We start from the raw sequence: 8,456 nt of genomic DNA on the forward strand, positions 1-8,456 counted from the left end.
AGTTTGCATACTTGTCTCGGAAAATTATTTTAATTACCACGCCAAGTCCTCCTAGCAAGGCGTCAACAAAACTGCTTAAGGGAGGCAAGTTATGAAAGTAATGTTTGACATGGAATTAATCAACATATGATAGCTTCCTATCCCAGTAAAATATTGAAAAGAATAAAATCCCTATTGCTCAGTTAGTCGATAATCCTAACGACGCAACGACGACAATTATCCACACTGATTTACGTAGTTGTCCACTGATGCGCAAAATAGAGCCAGCTTAAAATCAGACTTAGATCCCAAGGCGACTACTAAACGGCATGCGGCCGATTACGGTCAAATTATTACTATCATTATAGTCCGGGTCTCCGTTTCACTCGGGATAATGAGTCCGCTAGTTGCATCGCAATATTGCAAACTACACTCCTTTGGCTTTATCGATTAATAGATTAAAATTGTAATATCCTTTCCAGGAATATTGAAAAAGGTTCCTTCAGCTGATTATGTAAAAATAAAAATGGACACTGCCAATTGAAATATTGTTATTATTAGAACGTTATTTTAGTCATGAACACTTAACAAAAGCGTAAGATCTAACCAAGGGTCATAAAAACGAATTATATGAAGTTGCTAATCAATCTGACTAAATCGAAGATAGCTTCTGAAAATCGCGTTCGGTCAGCAGGTCAAAGAAAATTACTGGTCGTTTCGATAACGAGGTGCCTTGATTGACGCCCTACCGCTTGATTAAACTGATCAGTTTTTGCCTTTTATGAAAAGAACTCTATCAACGTTACTAGCTACCGAAGATGATTGAACTGCCCGTATAAAACGCGTTGATATGATCGAACGATATTATTTGTGCGAGAATTACTACTGAATATTCATAAACAGATGAACTTTACTTACATGGCTGATGTAAATAGATGTGATGCATTGAATAATGGAGTAGCTCGTCGTTCATTTTCGCTCATATTCAGACGTACCAATTACTTTTCTATTTGCTTTACTTTATAAACTTTATTTTGGTAATTTGTAATGGACAAAACGATTGTAGATTTGTAAGTAACTTATCAATATTATCACTAATTAAAGAGCCGAGATGTCCCTGTGGTTAGAACACTTCCATCTTTTCTCATTTATTATTCATCTCTGTGGTGAAGGAAAACATCGTGGGATGGCCTGCATGTGTCTAATTACAATGAAATTCTGCCACATGTATATCTATCAACCCGCATTGGAGCAGCATGGCAAGGAAGCTCCAAAACCTTCACCTCAAAAGGAGTGGAGACTTATACCCAGCAATGAGTCATTTACGGGCTATTGTAGATAGATTATTAGGCAAGACTTATAAATCATTTTTTTTCCAAATGAATAATTTGCTTACAGCGAATTAATCGATTTTAAGCTAATATCATCTCAATTAAAGCCTCGAAGATATTATTTACATATATATATATATGTACATATTTTGTATCATACAAATCACATCTTATAAATACTTCTTCTACATGCATGTATGCCAAATTACATGAAATAAATATATAGACATGAAGTATGGCTCCTAACGAAGCAATTCGACTTCCGTGTAATTGGATCTGTCAACAACAAACAGGCAAACAGGTAATTACTAACTGCTATCCTTAATAACAGACAGCGCTCCGTTAAGAAATTCGATACCGTCTCCCCTCCGGACATGCGATTAATTATCTAATACATAGTATATACTGATAAAGCAATAAAATGCAGATTTTATAGCAGACGCTATTTAAATTAACATGACCATTAAGGGCGTTAATCTTAAATCTTAATAATGTAGGCACAATGGTCGGAGGTATAAAAGAGCAAACACGAACGACTTTACACAATGAAAAAAGTATTCAGTGATCGGAACCTGAGTACTTATTCGTACGTATATACATACTGCGGTATTTTTTAAGTTACTTTTTATAGTGTTAATGTTTTGATTCTAACAAAAACCATATCCATAATTTAATAATTTTAATTTAAAATAATAAAAATGTTTTGTACGCATTTTAAATTAAATCCATCTAAATCAATAAAACAATCATCTAAACTAAATATTGTTTGCACTAATTATTTTTTAATGTTGAAAAAGAGTAACTACTGAGGTTCATGCCGGTTCTTCTCCTTAGAATCTGCATTTAAAATCGGTAGTAACTTCGTTTAATATAGTTTGTTAAATGACGATCAAAAGCGCTTTTAAAAGCTTACTTAATTAAAGTATATTTTGATATTATTTATATTATTTTATACAAGTTTTATTAATAATACCTAAAAATAAATGTAATGTCTTCAAAACTTGCATTTATGTTTATAAATTATTTTTTTTAAATAGCATTAGTTGCTGTATTTTTATATAGTCATTACATTGCTATAGTAGGGAAACTCAGCTAAAAAGTAAATAAATAACGCAATACATACTCGTCGCATAGCTTTATATTTTTCGAAAAGAATTAACATTGAATATTTTTAAGAAGACACAAAACAACTTTATATAGTACCATGTTGAAGCGCAGGAGACGATTTATGCAACTAATAATAATAAGAATCTCAGGGAAATAGTAAAATATCTGCGAGTAGGCGTATCAAATCACTACGTAAGAAACAACAGGACAAACAAACGGTCTTTTATATGAACAAATTTTAATACATGGAGATTGAATCTTGGGATTGATCTTTTGACTATTATAGTTATTATTGTCAATTTATTCCATCCATCGTTTACGTTTATTTACATAACGCGCAAAATTTCAATACTGAATTTAGAACAAGTAATAATATTTGCATAATTGTTGCATTAAATTTATTCATTTATAAAACATCTAATTTTAGGAATTCTTAATATATAATAGCTAATTAGTTAGCTTACACAGAAATGCATCTTTGGCTCACAAAACGCGAATTTATACGAGGGTGAAATAAATCCTAACATTTTTTTAACGACTCTTTTACACAGTCAGTATTAATTATTAAAGACGATTTTATTTTGTTGATTTATAATTGTTATACACAGATGAACGCGGTGTGGCAGTATCGGAAATTGTCATTCAAAGATTACACTTGTTCCAAGTCATGCGGGTCGCTAGTATTAATATCGTAGAGAGAGCAGTCATATTATAAAGAACAAAAACAGCCTCTACGGATCTTCCCAACCGCTGAAGTAATATCTGTAATGGCTTTATAGAAATATTTTTTGTGTAACATTGGAAAATACACATTAAATAAACCGCCGTTTCAGACAATACCTTAAAGTAATATTACTTCTTATAGAATTTATTTACGAGCTCATTTTTGTTTGTATTGTACATCCCGACAAATATTAAAAATGTGAGAGTGTGTTTGTCGAATTCCTTCTTTGTAGGGGCAACGGCATAACCAATGTGAGGTTTGTAGAGAATAATGTCCTTCTAACCGGTCACGGTACGCTACCTCAAGAACTATCCGCTGGAGATATAACGCACAAGTTTTTGCCCTAAAATAGGTGCAATCTGTTCTCTCACACGCAAAAAACAATTGAACGGTTATCTGACACAATTTAAGGTAATTCAGGTACATGGCTAAAGCATTACGCGCTATCAAAGACTCGAGAGTGTAACACTACCAATGTATCGATATAAATGGAAATCTCTTCTGGTACTGAGAATGTCACAACAGAAAAACTCAAGAAATGTTTTGCCCATTCCCACGATTCAAGCTTTGGACTTTGGGATCTGCATCAATATAAACAAATTACAAGGCCAATCAACTATCCCATATTATCCCAAAAATTTAAAAATCACGAAGCCGCAATAATAACTAGTATTTTGATATTATTAATGCAATATAGCCGTGATATTCAGTCGTCACTATTATAAATCGTTCAGATTATCTTATCCTACTTCACAAAGCAAGGCTTACTCGTCGTAGGGTGAAGGTCTCTTGTAGTAAGAGGATTAGAAAGGCTCCGTGTACTTCACTACGGTTGAGTGAGTGGCTGCTCCTTAGCCATGTAGTCTACTTTATGATAGTTTATTTCATTGTGTACAAAGTAAATACATAATCTCATAAGTATATGTTATATTTGGTTTTAAGAGCTTAAATATAATACACAAACACTGGTAAATTTTGCTTTATTAATACTTTATTGTAAAACATGGGAACGTGTTCGTTGAAGTAAGAAATGTAAGAAAAATAAACCATTCCCTATGTAATCAATGCGCTTCCAGTAATAGGATCTAAGGTGTTATGTTTTTGTACGTGCAATAACAACGACTTATTTCAAATAAGAACAAAGCGAGACATAGCATACAGGGTGAGTGAGTGGGAGCTACCCCAACCTGCGGCGTGTAGTCGTCACAACGCCTTATCACAAAAACAAAAAATATTAATTCGTGAAATATAAATGAAAACTGAAACTAACAATTAAGCAACAAAAGAACAACCTATAAATGTCCCACTGCTGGACATAGATCTCCTCTCAGATTTGAACTCACAATTTACGTTTAAGATCCCTTACTTTTTTTATGTACTGGGCCATTTCGGTTCTTGTTTTTAATAATTTATTCGAGTAGGCTAAGAATATATATAATATGGATTCCACCAAGAAATAGCTCTATCGATTAAGAGAACAGGCCTTTGAGTAGATAGCTACAATCTAGTACACTCATTTGTTTACGCTTAAAATTACAGCGTTAAAATTCTATATGGTTAAAAAAAAATCTCCTGCAATAATCCTAATAATACAGGCTTAATAATAATCCAAACAAACGAAAAATAAACATGTTAATTGACTAATATAAGCTTGATTTTTCCTTTTGGAGGATTAAAATCCTGATTACAATATTTGACGATTTCAACTTTGGAGAATCATTTCATTGCGTGAAAAATCACTGTAAACCACAAAACAAACATGACTACGACTTTCGGAACTGCGAGCATGCAATACATTTAAGTGAAAATAAGAATTAAAAAGTTACAAAGGTCGGTAGGAACGTGATATTTTACCACTCTTAAATCCGTTACTGTTATATTCTGATAAGATATCTGCTATTAAAACACTAAAAAACAATAATACTCCTAAAAAAGTATAATTATTATATGACAATGACATGAATTTTATCAAAATGAATTACGATCAAATTTCAGGCAAAAGGTGAGCCCTGCCTACTTACAATTACTCATGAATACTAATACCTCCCTAATTTATCCTTAATAAGCCTTATCCATAAAGTAATAATTAATTAACCACTTTTGAAACAAGAAGTCTTATTAATATAATTGCTATTTTCCATCTTGTAATCCATTTTTCAAAGAAATAAAATACATGTTCAGAACGTATATTCGCCGATTTCTCTGAAACGGCAAAAGCAATTTGTATGATTTAAACTTTATTATATTAAAGAATTCTGAGGTGGTCCTATACAGTTCTTTAACGTATAACGTATGTAAAGTTTTCAGGGAAATTAAGAAAAAATATATAAATAGCCGAGATGGCCCAGTGGTTAGAACGTGTGCATCTTAACCGATGATTTCGGGTTCAAACCCAGGCAAGCACCACTAAATTTACAAGTGCTTAATCTGTGTTTATAATTTATCTTGTGCTCGGCGGTGAAGGAGAACATCGTGAGGAAACCTGAATGTGTCTAATTTCAATTCTGCCACATGTATATTCCACCAACAGTTAATGTGGTATGTAATATACTAAATTGTGAAAAATATATAATAAAATTAATTTTATTGATACATTTGAAACTATTTTATAGTAAATATATATGTATATAGTTTACATTTTAATAAAAACACGCAATCGATAATATTTGCTCTTGTGCCTTTTAATTATTATATTTGAAGTCCGCATAGTATATTTTTTGTAAAGTTTCTTTCATTATTATCATACTACAGATTAAACTTTATACATAATGTATGCATATGACATATTCCTGTCTGCTATTAAACGGGTCCCCGCATTCATTTAAATTCAGTACTAATATTTAAATGATGCGGTCCTACAGTTCGATAAAATTAAATCCACATATATATTATACGTATATATAAGAAATAGAATCGTTTTAAATATGTATATGTATATCTGATTTTGTTCAATAAGATATCGAGATACAAGATATTATATTTCGAATACTTGTGCTGCGTACAATCAATATATAACTAATAATTAATTACCTTAAGAAATGATTAATATGAAAGAGTAAATATTGTTTGTTACTTCTTAATATATACGCATAATTTATAATGTGACATATGTTCGTAAAAACTTAAAAAAAAACGATTACTTGTACCATTATGTACTTGGAACAACGACTGGTCGCACAATGAACAAGCATTAATATGGTTACGGTTGAACCAATATAATTATGTATATGTTCGCGAACATATACTTATTTTGGTTTAACAATTCTTAAATGTTAAATTATAAAATAATAACAAAACCATTAAGAAACCTTTGTATGTTGAATCATATTACAAAACAAATTATATTTAAATGATAACACGTTGGGAATTAAAGGATCGCCACGAGGCCTTTTCAAAGGTTGTTAAAATAAAGGTTCTAAATGTAATGCTTCTATATTGAATAAAGATTTGGCTTTGACTTTTATCTAGTAAATCACTCAAACCCAAGATTCAGGATCTCAGCGAATGTTATTAGCGTGTTACTTTTAAAGACATAAATATATTTCCAAAATTGCGTTTTTGGAGCGTCTGTTACAATTAATGATAAAACTATGTCCTGATACTGATTAGGAGCAAAGTGTAAAACAAAAATAAACTGCTTCTCACGGATTAATTCCGGACCCTAATATCTTAATAAAAATAAAATGTCTTTTGGAAATTTTCTATCAAATTCTTTAGTAAGATTTTAAATTAACATGGTTATTTTTATTACTAACAGTATTTAAAACGGGATATTTACCATGTTTTTTTATTTTTATTTGTTGGAGCTCCAACAAATAAAAATAAAAAACATGGTAAATTCTTTAGTACCTTTATTTAATAAAAAAATTAATAAAAAATTTAAAAATCTTCTATGTATATTTAATAAATGTAAATTAAACATATGTGTTGAGCACATTTATAACATAGTATATCGTAATAAGAAATAATCATTAATGTTTTACAAGCATTGTAGTTTCCATTCAAGGGTTAATGTCACTTACCACAATATACTGGTGAAAACCGGTCTGCGGTTCTTTTTCCATTCATGTTAATCCAAAAAACAGACGTTAGTGTTTTATGTACACTAAATAAATATATGTATGCCATCGTTCCACATAAATTTACTTTATCTTTATTATTCTTACTATGATAAAATGATTATATTATATAAAATACTCGTAGTAATATTATATACTTAATTCTGCTGCAAAAGTTATTTCTCTGAGAAAAAAGTACAAGATGTTTAACTTCCTCACTCAACTGAGACCGACGACTCAACAGGAAATTAAATAAAATTTATTTCGTTACGATTATAGCACTAGTAAGTAAAATAATTTCTAAAATCTCGGAATTTCTTGCGTAACTTGATTATATTTGCAATGTCTATTGATCTATACATATAATAAAATTTATGTTATTAAATGCATATGTATATAATCGATTTTTACTAAATGCATCGCGGACACAGCTCGTAAAAAATATAATTGAAGTTACAAGCAAATATTAATCAAACTTTTTGTTAGTTATTTTTGTATTAAAGACATTATCTAGGAAGCTAATTTTATTATTCACCCTCATTTGCTTCTTTGTTTTTCATGCCAGTAAATCAAACCGTAAAGATTTATAAGCAATAAGAAAAGTAAGGAAAACTCGTAACCTTTGTTTAATAAAAATATTTTCTGACGTATTTATTGACCTTTATAATAAATGCGCGGACGGTTTATTTCGAGAAAAATAAAAACAAAAATAAGATTTAATATTTACGGAAAAGCCACAAAACATCGGGAAATAATAAAAACGAACTAGAGTTTAAGTTACATCTTGTTTTTAAACTGATTGAAAATCTATTTTATTTTTTCATAAAATGAGTTTTGTAAAAGTTGGCATAGGCAGTTTAGAAGTGACACAACAAGGGAAATTTATCACGATTTATGTTACGTAATGGCTACATAATGTCCTAATTGACTCTTATAATATTTGATGATTTATTTCTAGATATGTAGCTCAAATAAGCTCGGTTACTATTATAAAAAAAAAAAAAAAAACGTTTTATTTTTGCTCAATTATGACGTATACAGTATTGAATTATTATCTAACTAACGTTTTTGTTTATTAAACTCACTAGTGTGTCACCGCGAAACTTTGCGTTTATTCAAAAGATTATTTAGGAATTTCGAAACTTATGACAAGTTTTGTTTTGATTTCATTTCTTAGTAAGCTGCAAGTCACTCACGAACATTTGGCGCCAAAATTATTAATCAATATTTAAATAAAATTTTTAATATCAAATAGAT

The sequence above is a fragment of the Vanessa atalanta genome, chromosome 4, assembly GCF_905147765.1.
Source record: "Vanessa atalanta chromosome 4, ilVanAtal1.2, whole genome shotgun sequence".
Taxonomy (NCBI): Eukaryota; Metazoa; Arthropoda; class Insecta; order Lepidoptera; family Nymphalidae; genus Vanessa; species Vanessa atalanta.